This window comes from Ambystoma mexicanum, chromosome 6q (assembly GCF_040938575.1).
Source record: "Ambystoma mexicanum isolate Mex_15411 chromosome 6q, UKY_AmexF1_1, whole genome shotgun sequence".
In the NCBI taxonomy this organism is placed as follows: domain Eukaryota; kingdom Metazoa; phylum Chordata; class Amphibia; order Caudata; family Ambystomatidae; genus Ambystoma; species Ambystoma mexicanum.
This window is the reverse complement of record NC_090937.1, coordinates 949248816-949269557: the sequence shown is the minus strand read 5'-3', so window position 1 is coordinate 949269557 and position 20742 is coordinate 949248816.

The following is a 20742-nucleotide window of genomic DNA, read 5'->3' as shown; positions in this document are numbered from 1 at the left end:
TATAATTCCAGAAGTACTTATTTATGGTATTTATTATTAATTTTGATATTTAAATAGCAACGACATCCAGGCCTGTAGGCATCAGGCGCTAAACATTCACAACAAAGAGCATACAACTAATCAGACAATGACCAAGTCAAGAAACTCAGGATAAGGCATACATTTTCATAGTCCATTTGAAGATATCCAGTGATGCAACGCTCCCAAGATCCAAAGGAAGTATATTCTAAAACATGGGTGCTGCAGAGCGAAACATACCTTGCCTGAGTAGGGCCAATTTTTCCCAAGGAACCAATAGTACGTGTCAGGAATCAGGGTTGGCACAGGCGTGGAGTGCTAAAATACGCCTATTGAGACATTATGTGCTGGAAGGATAAGGAAACTTCAGTTCCTAGCACCCTTTGTGTTATTTTGTAGTTTAGCCCGTGCGCGCCTTGCCAGCTGTACTGCATCAAGAATCAAGGCAGCTTAAAGGCAGGCAACGGCGGTGGGCAGGTGTGGCTTATTGTTGATTGGGAGCAGGAGTCATGCTGCCGCGTTCGGCAACAGGAGGAAGACGTCCGCGTGCGACGAAACGAGATGCAGAGGAGGAACGCTTGATCGCACGCGTTCACAGTGCGGTAGGAGCAGGAGGGGCGCTGAGTAGTCGGCAGAGACAACGCTTGCTGTTCTTCATCTGGGAAGTCCCACGGGGCTCCCAGACTCAAGATAAGTACTCGTGAGGGCAATATATTTCCTGAACTGCTTGGAATGATTTACCGCTGTTTCATTATTTGTCTGGGAAGTCCCACGGGCTCCCCAGACCTGAGATAAGTAACGCCCTAATCACTTTGAATTCAATCGTATGAGAAACGAAAGTGTGTTTGTTACTCGTATAATTCAAGAACTTTGCCAATCTCGTATGGGTTAATGCAGGAAGTACAACAACATTTCACTAGTGCCAGGAACTAAAGGAAATGCATTTATGTTGTATGTTGCTAACGCTGCCCGAAGGGCCATGTGTATTGTCTAATCATGTTGGGAAGCTTTCCCTTATGTGTGGTCATATTGCTTGCTTATGTGTTGTATGGGAATGATATTTCAGACAGGATACAGTACACGTATTAAGGTGTGCTATTCAGGAATCAGGTATATGTTAATTGTGCAGGTGATTGTTCTGTTCATTCTATGTGAGTTAGAGTAGGGTTTTTTCCTGTGTTTCCCCAGTCCCATCCACCTTAGGAGTTTCCTTATCCTCCTAATTTCCCCTCCCTATCCACAACCTCTCCCTAACCCCTCTTCCCCCCATTGGCTGCCACGTGGCGACCTGTTTACTAACTCAGGCGCCTGTGCCAACCACTGTGGAAGGGTCGAGTTAATACGGCTTCTGTGGTTCGGGGGAGAGTGTCGATCTCTCTTCCTTCCAGTTAGTGTGATTGTGACATAATAAGCCACCCCCAAATTGGGATACTGACAACCACCTAAGCCAAATGGACCCGACACCTCCACCTTTAGCGGATGTGCTAAAGGTTTTACAGGATATTCAGTTGGAATTAGCACATGCTAGGCAGGAAGCTACCACCTTGAAAGCCAAGGTACAAGGGTTGGTAGCGCAAGATACCCCTTTGGAGGGGCCCAGTACCTCCCCTACGGAGGGCTCTTCCATTAGGGGCAATCCTACGGTCATTGTCCAACCACCGAGTAGTGTACCATTGGCCTCACCAGAACATTTTTCAGGGGATCCTAGGAAATACATGACCTTTCTTACCCAATGTAGACTCCATTTTTTGTGCAAACATGCGGCGTTTGAGACCATCCAAGCCAGAACCGCTTTTGTAATATCCTATTTGACAGGGGATGCAGCAGCCTGGGCGATGCCCTTAGTACAGAAAGATGACCCCTTGTTATATAACTGGGATAATTTTCTAGGATAATTTGGTAGACTGTTTGATAGACGGGAGGTTTCATTGGCCCAAGACAAGGAGTTGTTAGGGTTAAGACAGGGATCACGAGATTTGGTTACATATGTGACACAGTTCAATAGATTAGTGATTGAAACTGAATGGCTAGAAGCAAAACAGACGGTACTCTTTTTTCAAGGACTACGGGAAGAAATGAAAGATGCCATTGCACAGGTAGAACCGCAACCCAGTACTTGTACAGCGATGATAGACCTAGCCCTTAGGTTAGATCATAGAATGAATTAGAGAAGGGCAGACAAGAAGAAACCAGAAGTAGTCCTGTTTGTGAGATTGGACAGGAGTAGAGGAGGAAGGAGTAGCAATGTAGAACCAATGCAGATTGGTAGTATCAGAAGTCCGTTATCTGAGGCAGAAAAAGAACAATGGAAACTTAATAAATTATGTTTGTACTGTGGACAGGCAGGTCATTTTATTCGTACCTGTCCTAATACTCCGCAAAAGAATCTTGGAGGGGAACGAGGCAAGAAGGAAGCAGGAAAAGAGTTGGGCCGACCTTAGGGGGAACTCAGGTGACAGGCCCAAAGGAAGCAATGTTCCCCAAATTAGTGGCAAATACAGTTGGGAGCAAGACATCTCATTTGTATATTCTGGTAACGTATGTTGGGCGATGTCTAAGCAAGTGGTGTTGGCTATGGTGGATTCAGGAGCCACAGGTAATTTTGTGGACATTACATTGGCACACCAGTTAGGACTACCTGTACAAGATAAACCAAGAGTGGAAGGGGTTCAACCAGTGGACAGGTTCTCCGTTAGTATCTGGTCCTATCAAACAACAAATGCATAAGTTACAGATGACATTTGCATCAGACACAGAGAAGACATTTCTTTTGATTTAATAGCTGCACCACAGTTTGGTTTAATTTTAGGAATGCCCTAGTTAGTGCAACATAATCCCAGGATTGATTGGGAAAAGCAAACTGTAGAGTTTACGGAGCAGAAGTGTCAAGGACACATGATATCTGAGATGGAACCTTCGGGATGGTTGGTTGATCAAGAAAGAAAGGATCAAGCGGTAGGAGCAGTGGAAGCAGGGATTCCCTTGCAATACCGAGAGTTCGCAAAAGTATTTGACAAAGGTGGGGCAGAGCAACTACCACCCCATAGACCATATGATTGTGTCATTGAAATGGAGGAGGGGGTGAAGTTGCCTTGTAGCAGAATCTACGCCCTGACAGAAACGGAAAATGAACATTTAAGAGTGTATATGGATGAAATGCTGGAGAAGGGGTTCATTAGACATTCCACGTCCCCTGTCTCCTCTCCCTTGTTTTTTGTCCCTAAGAAAGAGGGGACATTATGAACTTGTATTGATTACCGCGCATTGAATAAGGTGACCATTAAGAATAGGTTTCCCTTACCTCTAATTTCAGTATTATTGGATCAGGTGCGGGCGGCAAAAATATACACGAAATTGGACTTAAGGGGGGCATACCACTTGATCAGAGTACGGGAGGGGGATGAGTGGAAGACGGCATTCCGAACAAAGTTTGGTTTATTTGAAAGCTTGGTTATGCCGTTTGGATTATGCAATGCTCCTGTGGCATTTCAATTCTTTATGCAAGAAGTTTTGAGAGATTTTATTGATGTGTTTGTAATAGTTTACATTGACAACATTTTGATTTATTCAGTTTCCCCAGAACAACATGTTCAGCATGTGAGGGCAGTGCTTCAGAGGTTACAGGAGTATCAGCTTTGTGTAAAATTGGAGAAATGTGCTTTTCATACTAGGCAGGTGGAGTTTCTAGGGTTTATTCTCACTCCAGAGGGTGTAGTAATGGATGCAAAGAAAGTACAAGCTGTGACAGATTGGCCATCTCCTCAATGTATCAAGGACGTTCAATCATTTCTAGGATTTGCCAATTTCTATCGGCGTTTTATTAGTTATTTTTCAGCCATTGTAACACCAATTACACGATTGCTTAAGAAGGCAATACCATTTGTTTGGGGTCCTGAAGCAGAAAAGGCTTTTCAGACTTTAAAGGTAGCTTTTACCACTGCACCAGTGTTGAGACATCCAGACAAAAGTCAAGCCTTCAAGGTGGAAACTGACGCTAGTAACTTGGCAGAGGGGGCTATTTTGTCACAGAAGGATATGGAGGGAGTGTGGCATCCAGTGGCATTTTATTCTAGAAAGTTATCGGGTTGTGAACAGAATTATTCTATCACGGATAAGGAGTTGTTAGCTATTTGGTCAGCTTTTCTAGAATGGAGACATTACCTATTGGGGGCTAAGCATCAGGTAGTAGTGGTGACTGATCACAAGAATCTGCAATACTTTAAGACTGCTCACAATCTTAGTCCCAGACAACTCTGCTGGTCTCAGTGTTTCAATGAATTTGATTTCGTAGTAACCTTCAGGCCAGGAAAGAATAATGGCAAAGCAGATGCAATGTCTAGGCAGCAAAATTTGGAGAGTGTGGAGTGTAAAGTAAGAGCAATTATTCCCTCAGAGAAAGTCATTGGGGCAAATACCACCAACTTAATTGGGGAGGTCAAGAGAGCATTACCACCTCGGCAACTCCAGAAGTGGCGGGACAGTCATCCAGAAAGAAAGGTGCGGCAGAGGTTGCCGTACCATCAAGGCCGATTATTTCTACCTACTAAAGAAGTACAGAAAAAATCATTATATTGGTGTCATAATTCTCCATTAGCGGGACATGCTGGTCAAAGAAAAATGCAAACTATGCTAGAAAAGTATTTTTGGTGGCCTACATTGAGACAGGATGTGAGCAACTATCTACTAAAATGTGAAAATTGTATGAGAAACAAAGCAGATCATGTAAAGAAAAGAGGGTTACTTCAACCATTACCCACTCCTGAGAAGGTATGGACCCATATATCAATGGATTTCATTACCGACCTTCCACCTGATAAGCAGTTTGACACTATTTGGGTAGTGGAGGATTTCTTGTCCAAACAAGCGCATTTCATTCCTTGTGAAGGAATACCTGGAGCAGGCAGGTTAGCAGAGTTGTTTCTTCAACATGTGGTTAGACTACATGGTTTGCCAAAAAGTATTGTCTCAGATAGAGGACCTCAATTCACCTCACGGTTTTGGCGAGCTTTCTGTCGCATGTTGGGAATCAACTGTGCTCTCTCTACGAGTTATCATCCCCAAACTGATGGTCAGACAGAACGGGTCAACCAAACACTCAAACAATATTTGAGAGGCTATTTAGGTGATGGCCGAGAGTCTTGGTACAGGCACTCTGGTTGGCTGAATTTACATATAACAATACACTGCACACGTCATTGGGTATGTCTCCTAACGAATGCTTATTTGGGTATGAGCAAAATATGATACCAGAACATTTACCTGAAGTGGAGAATCTACCTGTGTTGCAAGATTGAAAACAGTTGCTTCTCAAGATCCGACAGAAGGCGCACACCAATTTGGAACAGGCTAAGAAAGCCTATAAAAGACATGCTGATAAACACCGACAGGAGAGTCCACGTTATAAAGCAGGAGACAGGGTTTGGTTATCAACCAGAAATATCTCCATAGTTGGATCTCGTAAATGTATGCCTATATTTATTGGACCTTATGAAATCATTGCATGTGTGTCACCAACAGCTATGAAACTGCTTTTGCCTAAAACTCTACAAATACACCCGGTATTCCATGTTTCTTTGCTTAAACCCGCAGCTCCAGGGACAACTACGAAGAAACCCCCAGCCATAGTGAAAGATGGGAACATGGAATATGAAGTAAAATGCATTGTGGATTCCAGAAAAAGATATCGACAACTATGGTATGTGATCCACTGGGAAGGTTACGGCCCTGAGGATTGTTCTTGGGAACCAGCTAGAGAGGTTCATGCTCCCAGGTTAGTGAAACAGTTTCATTTACGCAACCCAGGTAAACCAGGTCCTGGGAGGAGCCCTGGAAGAGGAGGTAATGTCAGGAATCAGGGTTGGCACAGGCGTGGAGTGCTAAAATATGCCTATTGAGACATTATGTGCTGGAAGGATAAGGAAACTTCAGTTCCCAGCATCCTTTGTGTTATTTTGTAGTTTGGCCCGTGCGCACCTTGCCAGCTGTACTGCATCAAGAATCAAGGCAGCTTAAAGGCAGGCAACGGCGGTGGGCAGGTGTGGCTTATTGTTGATTGGGAGCAGGAATCAGGCTGCCGCTTTCGGCAACAGGAGGAAGGCGTCCGCGTGCGACGAAACGAGATGCAGAGGAGGAACACTTGATCACACGTGGTCACAGTACGGTAGGAGCAGGAGGGGCGCTGAGTAGTCGGCAGAGACAACGCTTGCTGTTCTTCGTATGCTCAGCTTCAAAGCCAGTGTTCACACTTTACTCCTGGAAAAGCAAGCCACCGCCCTCCTATTGCCATCGCTTGGGTGAGAAGGAATGCCATGTGGGTGTCTATGCCCAAAGCCTATTTCATTCCCAAATTCAGCTTTTAGAGTCATTTTCTTTTCCCCATTGCTTTTACATTTTCACACAATAGGGCAACGTCATACATTTCTTTGCAATCAAACTCCTGTCAACATTTTACATTATCGAGTATCTGTAGGTTGTATAATGCCAATTCAACAGCCTGTTAGAAAATAAACTGAGGAATGCGGGCTCAAATACACATTTTACAATCCTATGAAATGCTGTGGTTTTTATCTCAGATTGGACTGTTTTCTCCTTTTAACAAAGGCTGCTGGATACTTTCTAGTAACAGAAAAGTTTTTATGTTCTGCCTTGATAGCTACTTTGGACACATTCAGATTGTAGATAGGCTGCTAACATCTCACATTTCCTTGCACACATCTTCTTTTAAGAAGCACTGCTCAGGCTGCAGCTCACATATTTATTTTTACATGTAAGGTTTTGCTTTGCATCCATTTTCCTTTGCATAGATTGACCTACAAGATTATATTCATGTTTGTCTCCACAAAGTTCCAGGGGTTATTTGTAGTTTTCCATTTGATTTGAAGAGATTTGGCTGGTGTCCAATGGCAATGAATAATTGGGTGATGTTAAGTCTTGCTTTTCTAAAGCCTACCCTATTATGCGATAGTATCAGGGACCATTGTGTTCAAGATTATTCACAGTTAGGAAATTTCGCCCTCCATGTACCCTTAATGTAGAGGCTGCTCTTGTGCTATATTCAATGTTCATATCAAGGAGCAATTGAAAACACGTTTCTAGCTATCCTTCAATTTGTATAGGGGAGTTGATATTGGTAAGATTTTTAGACCTTTTTTTTAAAAGTCTGGAAATGTCTGTAAGGAGACAAGTTTGCAATTGGAAATCTCTCCAAAGATTTTGGTCATGGATGCAGAAACAGTCCTGAAAAGCTATAAATTGTTTGATCGTTGAATTATACTCATCCCCTGAATCCATACTGGAGGTTTAGGCCTCTTACCACCCATTCTTGCCAGTAAATCACTTATGCTGAGACTGGGATTGAACCAGAGAGGGGCATCAAGATGTATGAAAAGGACTATTTGAATTAATGTGTGCCACCTCTCTGCCCCAAACTATATGTGGTGCAAATCAGTATGGGGATGGCTCCCGCTTTCTTTTTTCTTGCTGGCTAAATTATTTTTAGAAGGTAACATTTCTCAAGCAGTCCCAGAGGATTTGCCCTAGGGCAGAAAGTGGTGTATGAGATGTGAAAAGCCATGTTGTAGAATTCTGCATTGGGTAATGCCAAACCTTTCACAGGTGAGGGTGTACATGTTTGCATATGATATTTTTTATATCTTTAAAATTGTTTTCAACTACATATGTTCTAGTGTATGTGGTAGCATGCTGAGACATAATGTTATTTTAGCAATATTGTCATTTGCTGCAAAAAGGAGTCAATGCTATCCAGCAGCCAATATTGGTCTTAATATTTTCTCACAGCGAGTGGATGTTGTCCAGCATTATGACATTCACATCAAGAGTTAGCCTAATTCCCAAGTGTTTCAGTCCTACCAGGACCCCAATGAATGGGGTATTTTTACATGTCTACCTTGTATTTTACTTATGAAAACCCCCTTAGCCTCCAATTTCTGCCAATTAGCCTTGTAGCCAAAGAATGCAGTGATGGTACTTATTAATTTAGGATTTGAACTCCGAGTCAATAAAATATCATCTGAATATAGTTTCAGCAATGCTCTGGGTATCTGAATGCCCTTGATAGAATAATTTAATTGTATGGCTGCAGCACGTGGTTCTAAAGCTAATGTGAATGGTAGGGGTTAAAAAGGACAACTCTGATGTGTCGCACTTTAAATATTTCAGAGAAGTGATGTTTTCATTGTACCCGGCATAGTTTAGAATATACACCGACCACTTTGGCTACAAGGCAATTAACTCTAGAAGAAGGTGGAATGCACTCATATTTGGGGAAGTAAAGAGTGTAACCTTTGCAGCTTTGCAGTTTTGGACTGAAATTTCAACTTCAAAAGACTTTTAGTGTTTTTCATCGTTTATTTCTTCTTTCCTTTTTTTCTCTTCTTCTTTTTTCTTTCTTATCTTAGAATTTGGATTTTGTTGACAATCCTTTGAAGTGTCATGTAATAATGACAAGTTTGTAATAAACTAAGTAATTTAATTAAAACATGTTTTTAAAACAAGTAATTTGACCTTCTTGATAAATCCCCCCACGCCCAAATCTAGTTAGAGTGTTGAATATGTACCCCCACTCCATATCTTGGGAGTAAGCATTTCCAGAGTTCCAAAGGAAATGTATGATTCCCCTCATATGTTCAGTGGCCAGTCTGCCAGGGACATAGCCAACTTGGATTTAGAAAAAATAAACAATTTTTTATAGTATTAACTTATTTGTAACAGGTGGAACAAAGACAGCGGTAGCACCTGTGCATTCAAAAAATGAATAAATAAATACATTTAAAAAAAAACACATTTTGTAAAGAATATATTGGTTTTAAAAATGCAGGTTTAAGGGCTGAGGCAGCATTTAACACTCACTTTTTGTTAGAGTGCCCCCCTGAACCAACAGAGGCAGGCTCAATGTTTGAATGGCATTGGCCTACCCCCTACTTGCTCATCACTGAGGAAGGCTGTACAGCATCAACTTGTTAATGGTTCATGGACAACCACTGAGATGCAGGGTGTGTTTATTATTGTCTAATAAGTGTTCTGGCAGAATATGAGGTGGTAGGGGGTGATTTCTCGTTGAACCAGGAGAGGTTAGCTTCCAAAAGGCTTAGGCAGGCACATAAGGCTGTTTTTCAAACTTTATTCTTGCTCAACAAGTGACAATCTGAAAATATGTCCCATGGTTTCTCCTATAGTGCAACTGTTGTATATATGTGACATTTTGCAAATATTTTGATGTAAAGCAGACCGATATTTCAGAATGCAAGTCCTTCTTCCCCCTTTTTCACTCATCAGTAACAAAATTGCAATAATGAACTTACCCTTCATGTGTGCATGTACATATCTCTCGCTCTCTCTCTATATATATATATATATATATATATATATATATATATATATATATATATATATATATGTATTATTGTGCAGCAGTTGCCACACTATAATTTAATTGAGTACCATGATCCATAGGAAACCCGGTAATTGATTTGATAATAATGTTAGACTTGCAGGAAGGATTTGACTAATAATTTGCTAACAATATGTTTGTCACAGACCCCACAAGATTGGGAATTTGGACAAAGATTTTTTAAAACAAAAAGTTATTAAGAAAGCAAATAAATATTATTTCCGGCCTACTCCCACAACGAAAAAGTCCAAATGTCTGCACAGCAGAGGGCTAAAACCGGTGGACTGAATTGGACCAAATAAGAAACACCTTTGTACGAAACGTTGACTCAATTTCCAGGAGGGTTCTTGGGTTATTTCATCAAGTAGTTTTTAAAATAATTGACAGGCATGGGGGCGCTGCCACCTTCTCTCAAAATTATAGCTATATCTCCCATGGTGCAATGCGACAGAGAGGCTGCAAGGGTATTTCTGAAATAAAGAAGCAGTTATTTTTTCCCAACATTGTATTTCTAATAACTTTTGACTGGCTGGATGGATTGGGTGAAATGTTCAAAACAATAAGTTATCAAATGAAAAAGTCATAAAGAAAATAAAACACCACATTTTTCAGTCCATTCATTTTTCAAAGAGAAAAAGTGCATCTTTTGAACAGCAGTAGTACGACAAACACTGGGCAGAATTAGACCAAAAAAGAAACAACTCGGGCAAAAAAGCATGAACTTCATTCCCTTGACTGTTTTGGAAAAAATCCATCAAGCAGGTTTTAAAATCTTCTACAGAGAAGGTGTTTTGTAGCAGAGAGGCTGAGCAAGGCTAATAAGATTTGACGTGCTGGATGTATTAAAACAAAATGTTTTTCGAGCGCCCCACCAATCTGGATTAGAAAATGAAAATGAAAAGTTATTACGAAAATCTTTTGGCAGATTTGCACCAAATAAGAAACAATTTGAGCACAAAGCATTGACTTAATTTCCTTGACTGGAAGCAGCAGATAGGCTTTTCTGAAATGAAAGCTGTCTTTTTTTTTGCGCGATGCAAGTGATTCCCGCTATATTACTGGGAGATGACGCAAATGAAAGAAGGAACACTGATTGCTTTGAATGACAGCTCTTAGGTGGCATGGCCATATGCACCATATAAATACCAATAGCAATGGATACCCCATCATGCTAGAGGTCGGGAGTGGGATAGAAGACATCATGTGAAGTTGGGGATGGTTGTGAAGCCAGTTATGGGTAGAACGCTTTTGGTTTATCAGGGGGAATACCACGCGAATCCCATGAGATTACAACGACAGAGACGTAAGACGTGCTCTGAAAATAATTTGTGTCACACGAAGCAATGAGTGATGGGGAAATCGGAGAGGGTTGTGGAGAAAAAGCAATTGAGTTGAGTATTAGGACCTGGAAAAAAAGAAAGGGGAAACATGTTGAGTGCCTGTGAGTATGTGGAAGACTTTAATTCTGAACAGTATTCCCTGCATTATCGCGGGAATCTGCAAACCACCACTGTAACCGCATAAATGTCAGTTATTGGAAATTATTATTTAACATCTGCAGTGCCTAACGCTACTGTGCAGGGGCAATGGGTGTTTAGTAACAAATTAATGGTGTGACATGGCCTGTCGTCATGTCTAGTGGGCCCAAAAGAAAGATATTGGTGCAACAAGTACAGAGGCCAAGGCCAAAGTTCATAGCTATTGAGACCACAAGAAACTATGCAACATGTTTGGCCATGGCCACTGGCCATAAATGAAGGCCATGGCTAGTGGGCACTGAGGTAACTAAAATATAGCAAAACCCTTAAAATTCAGTGAAATAAAAATAATTAAGAGAGAGATCATGAGATCAGATTTAAAGCAACACAACCCCTTTAGTCCAGGAAAAAATAAATGAAGGGGGATGGAAGAATGGGAAGAGGAGGGGCACTTGGTGAGTGGCTGTGAGGACGGGGAAGACTTTGGATTTTCGGGCATTATATGAATACTGGGGGAATCCCCCGGGCATGTGTTCAATACCGATGTACGTGTCATTCATTGGCATTATTGAGGGGATCCCGCAGTAATGAGGAGAGAGAGAAAAAAAGTAATTGTACACCTGCAGTGATCACATCTCCTAGGCTGGGGGTAATGGATCTCTATGCCGAAGATCATGGCTAGTGGTCCCAAAGAGACCAAATGGTGCTAGAAGTACAGTGGCCATGGCCAAAGGTCATGACTAGTGGGCCCCATTGAAACCTATAGGTGCAACATGTGTAGTGGCCACGGCCGAAGGCCATGGCATTGGTCCCGAAGAAACTATAATATAACAAAACTCTTGAAATTCTGTAAAAAACTTTTAGTTAAGGGGAGCAGATTTAACGCAACAGAACCCCGGAAATTCAGCACTCCTTTTGAGCAAGTCCACCTGAACTATGCATTCCCTGTTGTGCAGCGTATAACCACAATGATGACATCACAGATCACTGGTGACTCACTAATTACATCATACAAGATATCACCAATGAGATCAATAATTAAGTCAAATGTGACATTACTGATTAAATCAGATTATTTGTGTTGACTTCTTGAGACATATTTTATTACACTTAATAACAACATGACATGCAACACCACACTGATACAGAAGTATATGATTACGTTTGGAATATTCATTTGCTTTACTTACAAACTTTAAAATAAAAATATATAACATTATACAAATGGTTTGAAGTCAATGGGCCTCATTCCGAGTATGGCGGTAAGGGATAGCGGCCACCGGTAACGAGACCGGTGGCGGTAATCCCTTACCGCCATACTCCGAGTTCCCTCTGCGCCCTCGCCCTTAACGCCTGCTTTGAGCAGGTGTTAAAGTCGAGGGCGCAAAGGGGCCTCCAAGCCAATAACGGTGACCTTAATGAACGGTCACCGTTATTTGCATCTTCCCCATTCCCACTGAGCCCTATGGGGGCTCATTCGGGAATGGGGAAGAGCCTTGGTGAATGGGGAATTAGCGCCCCGCCAACCTTGGAATGGGGCGGTGATTCCGCCATCCTCCAAGGCGCTGCCGGTCCGGGTACGGCGTCAACCAAGGCGTTAATAGCGCCATTGGTTAGCGCCGTACTCGGAATGAGGCCCAATGTATTAGTAAAGCATTGCAATACTTCATTGCAGGGAAAGTACCTGGTAAATCTAATTCAGGGGAGGACAAAGAATAAGAAGAAAAAGAAAAGAGAATATAAGTGTTATGAAAATAGTTAATGTTCACATTTAAAATGTACAATTCTCCTAAACTGTAATAATATTACATGAGCACCTTTTCTAAATGACAAGTTGAATAATAAATAACCAAATGCAAAAAGAAAGTGCATACCCGTGTGCTTTGTAACCCTTTGTAATGTAAGAATTCAAAGTTTGGTTAATATGCACAATGAAGCAGTTACTTACGCTGCATAATTGTGTACCGTGTATTGCATTTAAAGAAGCAAGGGCAGAATATGTTTTACTTGTTCAAGCACCTCAAAACCTTCCTCTTTGCTTCTGCTTTCTCTCTCCCTCTCCCCTGCTGAACAGCTAATTCATTCTTCACTAAACTGCACTGATCCTGCAACTGGACCACTCTAAACGGCCTTCGGTCCTGGGCCCAGCCACTGATCCCCTGGAACCCCTCTGCACTGCGGGACTGTCTCTGTATCCCTACAGCCCCCCCCTTCCCCAGCACTTGTTCTGCACTTACCTTGCACTTGCCACCAGCTGGCCCTTTTTTTTTTATTTATTACTTTACGCCACTTACCTTACTGCACTTCCCCCCTCCCCTTCCCCTTGCACTTTTTTCCCCCTCCCCCACCCCTGCACTTGCGCGATCTGAATGACACCTGGCCTAGTAGGATCGTTTGTTATGTCTCCCCTTGTTCCTCCCCTCCCTGCCTCGTCGCGCCTTGAAACACCTGTGTATAGGCGCGTTACAAATACCATATCATATCATATCATTATGTTAAAAAAACACAGTTGCTATATTTAAAAATGTTATTCATCAAACCTGTGACATCAGTGATGTCATGTATAATATAATTAGTGATGAAATCAGTGATGTCATCATTGTGGTTGTATGCTACACAACAGGGAGCAGATAGTTATGATGGGCTTGCTTGAAATGCAATTGCTGAATTTCAGGAGTTTTGTTGCATGAAAATCACCTTAACTCTCTCTTAACTATATTCACTAACAAAAAAACATTGTTAAAGGGACGTTATGGTTAAGTTGCTCTACTAAAAACCTTTTCCCTTTACTGAAAAAACTAAAGTGCCATACTAAAAACCTATGCAATTCACTAACAAAAAATGTTGTTAAAGGGACATTATGGTTAAGTTGCACCACTAAAAAACGTATGTAATTCAATGGAAAAACGTTGTTACAGGGACGTTATGGTTACAGGTAAAACCAAAAAACCCAAGAAATTTGCCAGTTATGTTAAGGTATGCAAGCATTACTTGCGCTACCACTGTTCTCTGCAAGGACTACCACCCATGACCTCAAAGATGAGATCACAAATGTCATTGATGACATCACTGATGCCATCATATGTGCCTTTAGTTTTCATCAACAGCCTCCTCAAGGGATTGTCAATATAAAGTTGCCACAAAAATATCAGAGTTCACTGGGAGAACTATCATGACATACACAATTCATTATACAATCCAACATTGGACCTCTATGGTGCATGCAGCAGACAATGCCTATATTTCTGCATGAGTTGGTTGCTATTCTGGAAAGAACTCTGTACTGCAATGGTGTTCCACAGAAAGAAATGAGTGAGGACGAGAGGCCCATTGCTATTCACCGCACTGTAAGAAGGGAAAGAGGCACTGCAAGAGCAAGCACCCTACAATGGCTGGAGGAAGATTTCCTGCATGACGAAATGAGTGAGCATAGCAACCTCATAGGTATGGAACGCAGTGTTAAAAATAAAATATACGCAATATATTGCTTCATGTAAATTAAACACACTTGTTGTTCTTTCAGAGAACATACAGGAATACAGAGGAGTACACCAGAAGAGGCACCTTTTGCACAGCAACATACGGTCACCGAAACAGAAGAAAATGCTGTACATACAAAAGTAGACCACCTGGATGCCAAAATGGATGAGTTGATGCACAAATTTGCCGACTTGAAAACTTTTGTAGAAGAACATATTATGGAAAAAATAAGATATCACTGCGACTTGCACATGCCCCTTCCCCATTTCCCAGCCCCCCCATCTCTGGAAAATGCGTGTCATGAGACACGCTTTGATGAGACCTCAATCCCTTCTTCCCCTCAGCACCAACTTCTAGACATGCCGAAATCGCCAATATATGTGTCTGTTTCTGGTCCCCCTTCAATTTCTGAATAGTACCTATAAATGTATGCTAATAAAGTTTCATATGTCAAGTTGTACTGATTGTATATGTGCCTTTTCCTTTGTTTTACGAAAATACGCAGCACATGGCTGCCGTATGCACAATCACAATAGAAAAATCCATAGGACACCACTACGAGCTGCAGAAAAACACCTGTAAGTAGTTGTGGGACAGTACGTTTCTCGGTCGCACAACTTCGCGCATGCGTATGTCATCCTGTGATGGCTGGTAACAGTCCCTGGTGAATATATGCGAAGAAACGTACAATTTAGTTGTAGTAGGTGGAAGTGCGCATGCACGTCCTGCGAGTAACTTTCCATGTAAACATTCCCCCTATGGTATTGTGCTCACACAAACGTTATATACAAAAGGTCAATGCATGTGTGCCATACATTTAAATAGTCCATGGATGGAAAGAGTAGGCGTTGGAGCACTCTGCACGTGGTCAAAAAGTATTATGGGCAATATACGTCCCGCAGACAGGCGTCCAAATGGAGAACAATGGTGATATCACCATGGTAATGGAACAATGCTGCACGTGGTCCCTTGGTGAACACGAGCCAGATCCATGCACATTGAAAGAGGACACATTTCTGCACGTCATTGAGTGTTACAGTGAGAGTGCACCCTTACAGGCATATTACACTCTTCCTTCTGCATGTAGGTATTGTAGGGAAAGAGTTAGGCCCACTTTGCGTTGGCAAGTACTCCACAAAAGTGCTATAAAAGGGCACACCCAACAAATGTGCTGCAATCCCTGTTTGGCTTTCCAGAGAAAAGTAGCGGTGCACATTGGTTCGTACAGAAATTGCTTTCACACCAATTTTGTGCCTGCAAAGTACTTCTAGAAGTTATGGCCACCAGAGCTTCTGCTAGTACCTCTGACTCAGGAGCATCCACACCCTCACCACCGACACCTCCTTATGAAGGTCCTGAGCAAGACAAGAGTCATAATGTGGAGGGACATCGAAAAGGAAACGAGAACAAAGTAGAAGGAATCCCCATTGCCTGTAGCCAGCGTGAGTCGTGGGTGTGGAAACTATTTAGGACCATTGGAGATGTGTCAACATTTCATGCAAACCAGGTACAATGAACTAATTCGTGGAAAACCTGGCTTGTACAGCTACGGCACAACCTCCATGCGGCGGCACCTGAAATCGAACCACCTAGCAGCTTTTTGGAGGGTTGTCCCCTTCTAAGCAGGCAGTAACTTGTTATCCTGTACAGCATTCTCCACATCTGCACCTGACTCCACTAGGAACACTCCAGTGGTCCAGCACGTCCCACAAGCAGCCTTGGAGGACATATGCACTGCAACAGACCCATACCTTTCAAAAGTCACTGTATTGTGCATATACTGTGATGCAGTACTATGTTGGGGGAACATTTCCTAAGTGCTTTTGAGGCTTTGGTGCAGGAGCAAGACAAAGAGTGCCTCCAACCCAAGTGAGGTGCACCGAACATCTTCTGCTCGCCACCTACACTTTCTTATCCCTGTGGTTGGTATGGTTTGCTAAATATCCCTTCCTTTGCTGGCTTTTGCAGTGTGTCTTATAACAACAGGATAAATGCTACACTACCAGAAGGGGCGAGGAAACAAAAAGGCTCTTTTCTGAGCCACATTGCACTGTTGAAAAATAGAAGTTGAATTAAAGCATACAGGCAGTGTGCAGCCTACGAGTGCTCCATAAAGAAATGCAAACAATGGGTGGTGGGACTCTGTCAAAAGGTTTGTACACATTTGCAAGTCAAAGTAGTGGCTCTGAAAAGAGCTTTTTTGTGCTGTTTGTGTTTGCAACATTGGAAGTGGTGAACAACTACAGAGAAAATGCTTGCTAGATTTGCAGGAAGTGCTGCACTGCACTGCATTTTGGATATTACGCAGAAACAGCTCATTGCCAGCATCAGTTAGATGAACTCCATCTGAGCAGAAAATGTTGCTACTACGAAACTTTTGTGGAAGGAGAACATGGCAACGTCGTGCCGAGAAGCGCGAATAGCCTTGTTCACATTCTGCCACGCTTTCTCCATTTGTGGCCCACACGAGGAAGAAGGCAGCCACATCTGTCTCTGGGCAATCAGAGAAAAAATAAAGTGTGATTTTGGAGACATTTCCATGAGTTGCCGAAATGTCTCCTTCATTGCAAACTGCAGTGAAATGCCGCTAACATGCCCTAAACTGTTCCCTCCACAATGAACAACAATAATGTCAGGATGAGGGAGCGTCACCAAACTGGCACAAAGAGGACCCACTTCATCCCATGTATTGTGTACCAGTGCACGTCAACATTTGGGAAACCAAGATCAGCTGCCAATGCAGAGCGTTCTGCATAAACTTGTACCCAATGTATCCACAAGTAGCCCAAATGCCATATAGGCCACCTACTGAACGGCACACCTTTCCCCAAAGCCATCTCAACTCCTTTTCACAAGCAGACATTCTGGCACAATATGTTCCTACACACCACACCCAGGAAATCATATTGACCAATCACAACTCCTGCCAGTCCCATTTCCATTGCTGCCACCCTGAAAAGACCCGGATGTAGCACGTGTGCAACGCCAAATGGCGCGGCTTTCGCTAACTTAATGCCTTGTGTGGGGGGCTGCACAAACACATTTTAAGCATCATAGAAAATGGGCATCTTGGAAGTTCTGAAAAGTTTTTATTTGTATTTTGCTAAAGCATGTGTGTGTAAAGGAAGACCTTTTGCATGCTCCTTTTTAGGGTGTGGTCTGTGCTTTTCCACCTTACATTAGTAAACAAGTGTCTGCAGCGTACAACTGAACATAGTGCAACAGATGACTAAGTTCAAGAGGGGGAAAAAATGATCAAAACTACTGGCAAACGTCTCACTAAAAGCATTAAAGTTCGCATGGGCACAAAAGGACATCATAGCATGGCACAGAAAAGCGGACATACACCTGAATCGATAATCCGTAGTCCCATTTCCATGCCAAGCACATGAAGAAGGACAGCATGAAGCACGTGCGATTTCCCCAACTAACGCGAGGGCCACGCCCCAGTAAAGCAGGTCCATACCTTCTTCCCTTTACAGTACTGTTTTACCACACTCCCCAATTGGCTACTGTTAATCGATTACATACGCATCCAGCAATTACATCCAAGATTTGTGCATGTAATGCTATCACATCTATTGAACAATCCATACCAACCGTTAAACACGCAGAGGTCAAATGTCCTGTAAATCAAAAGCATCTGCATGGGAAAGTACTGTAAACCGATCCTCCAGTTCTGCACCCACATACTTCGGCATTGCTCCCCATCACAACGCCTAGTAGGTATTACTATTTTTGTACAGTACAGTGCCAACTTTGTTCTAAGTTCGTAGCAACAGGGTATCTACTAGTGAATCTCCATAACGTACTCACAATTCGTACTGTTATGTCTCCCATCAACTAACATTAAATGGCTCCTACAGTAGAAGGTTGGCGGCAAAGTTGCCATTTTCCCTTAACAGCCATTGGTATATGGAAACGGCTACTGTGTTCTTTTGTTCCGTCAATTTTACAATGCTACCCCCCACATTAACGCACCTCCTATCAAATTTCTAAAAATTGCACACAAAATGATCAGGCACCCTTTCCCACCAAAGTAAGCCAAGTGCATACATTGCAAATATAACGACAGTTTCCTGCCACATCTCATAACAACAGTAGTGAAGCAAGAAAAAAAATGTATGTGTGCATTTACAACAGTAACACTCATAAATGAGCATAAGGAAATTAAAGACTAGAAGCAATGCTTACAGTCATGTATCAAGCATGCATATGCAGAGAAGTACATGCAAATGCACACACAAAAACATTATGCTTTGCAATCTGTACATCTTTCAGCACCTTGTTGTCACCCTTCCACAATGCGAAGTACTGCATTTTGAAAGTAAACAGGCCTACACTAATACACACACATGTTTCATAACAAGTCATAAAATACACTCCCAAATAACCCACCTACCCACTTCACAAACATGCTTATGCTCCAAAGTGCCCATTCATATTGTACGTCATTCATTTATACACACACACACACACACACACAAGTACTCTTCCTGCTAAGACATCCCCCTATAGTTTTCAAGAATGTATTGCACAAATGTAAGCACTATCCCATTACCCAACATATTTTCTTACCATCTTATACAGGTGCAGTACCCACCTCCCTCTGGGAAAGCCACTGGAGTGTGCACTTCAAAATACAGCCTGCAATAAACATACTGTCAGCAAGCAACAAAGTAAGTAAAATACCATCATACTATTGTATGTCTTACTAGAAAATTGCACTATTGTTGTATTGTAGCATATAGATGTGCGGTCATCCACCACTATGGACTTCATTGTTACTTATGACACCTCTACTGGTGCTCAAGGTTTGTTATGTCACCACCATTAGACTCCTCCCCACGTTGTACGATACTGTCCCGAACTGAAATTAGAGAACAGAGCACAGTGACATACTTCCAGTTAAATGCGTACCCTCCTATTAACCGACTTATGCCCACTGGACACATATACATTTGAAAATGTCAACACGCACACTTCCCTTTCTTCCCCAACAGCTATGACACAATTCCTACCAAACTGCAACTCTGTAGAAAGCAACGAACAAAGAGAGGCACGCAACCTAAAAATACAGAAAGTAGCCATCTACTGCAAGCTGAACGTGAAGGAGAAGAGGTAATTCAGTCATTAAGGAAAACAGATGTATCTACCAGATAGTGTAGTTTATCTGTCAAAATGTGAGAATGAAAACAAAAGCACTAGGTACAGTGCAACGCACACTACTACTAAGAGACCACATATAAATGGCAAGCATTCTAAAAAAGTAATTTTACAAAGAGGTTTCCATCACATAAATAGACGGCACAAATCACGCACAACCCTCAAAACCTACCACAGAAAAGTCATCCTAGAATCTCTTTGTAGACAGTGCAATGAGTGTGAAACGGACATTGTTTATACTAATTTTGAACAGAATGAAACCACTAACAAGGTTAATTGGTAAATTGCAAGCACTTCTTTGAAACAAACGCAATGTCAGCATATATACCATTGGCCACATCTGTACAGGGGAGTGGAGACGCACCACCAACACAGAGCCATACTTCAATGAAGAAACATGCAAACAAGAACAAACAAACCAAATTGCCGTACATCTGAGTGCACGAGGGTATGAAAAGATTTATTTATTTATATGGTTAATAAAATCAACCTTTCAAATATCAGATATCACAGTATTAAAGCACTACAATTCATAAAAAAAAATGTTTTACAGTTTGTTCATTCACTACAGTTAGAAATCAAATTTAGTGCTTCTCAATTACACTGGCTTTGGGTATATGCTAAATATTTCATCTAAAAATCGCAATACCATAATGGAAGAGGAAACACTGCTTTCAGAAATATCCCCATCAAACTTAGATGTCACTCTCCATTCCACCAAGGCAACCCGCCTCATCGACAAATGGCCTTGCACATCAATGTGTAACGTTTGCCAATGCTTTATAAAATCTTTGTAGCAATTCCTCAATCAGTATGTCAAAGGCAACGTCAAAATAAAAATAAAAATACTACTAACTATGGGCTCCTGTCCAGTGCACAACTACACTGGAATACGAGGACATTCCTTAGCCTGTATTTCTGGACCTACTTGCATAAACACCTTACATCATATAAAAATGTTAGCAACCCACCATTCAACAGTCAGAAATCTAGTGTACAAACTTTATTGTGCAAAAAGTCCAGCTTTAGCATTCCAACATTTAAATAATATTCTCCTACATGGCATAGCCAAACAAGTACTCGATGAAACAGAGCACATCCAACAGAAATATTGTGGAACTGAAGAGCACTTACAAACTCTACCATTTTCAGACAACAGTACTGACATCAGTGCAGCTATCAACTTTTTAT